Below are 631 nucleotides of genomic sequence, written 5' to 3'. Positions count from 1 at the left end.
GAGAGAGAGAGAGAGAGAGAGAGAGAGAGAGAGAGAGAGAGCTTTTTCCGCGTGATTTATCATACATAGGATTATTATAGGCCTAGTTCTGACGCAGCTGATTCTGCAATTCCTTTACCGCATAAGCACTCACAAAACGAGCTGTATCGACCGGTGAATTACGAGAATTTCAGCTTTCGATATCGAGAAACGCAAATGCAACTGTGTGTTAATGAGTAGCCCAGAGGTATTACCTATTAATTATATAATAGCAGGTACCCCTTGGCAGATAAATAATTTGCGTATATGTCGACTTAATATTCAACAATTTAGATTTTATTTTTTTTCTACGTATAAATAATGTTTGTTTTTTTTTTTTTTCATCAGATACTATAGACATTTGGATTCCAGATAGCACGCAATATCCAAGAATATCCGGAATATAATATTATTATTATTATTATTAATATTGATAATAAAAAAGCATTATTATTATATTATTGTTGTTGTTGTTATTATTATTATTATTATTAGGACGTTTTTATGTTATCATTTAATTTAGACACGTCTGGAATATCTTAATGAAAGCTTCGAGATCTCTTAGAGACTGAAATTCGTTTCAATGTTTAGATACTTGGACGTTTAGCAGGAT

This window comes from Trachymyrmex septentrionalis, unplaced genomic scaffold (assembly GCF_001594115.1).
Source record: "Trachymyrmex septentrionalis isolate Tsep2-gDNA-1 unplaced genomic scaffold, Tsep1.0 scaffold9, whole genome shotgun sequence".
NCBI classification, from domain to species: domain Eukaryota; kingdom Metazoa; phylum Arthropoda; class Insecta; order Hymenoptera; family Formicidae; genus Trachymyrmex; species Trachymyrmex septentrionalis.
This window is presented reverse-complemented; position numbering follows the sequence as displayed.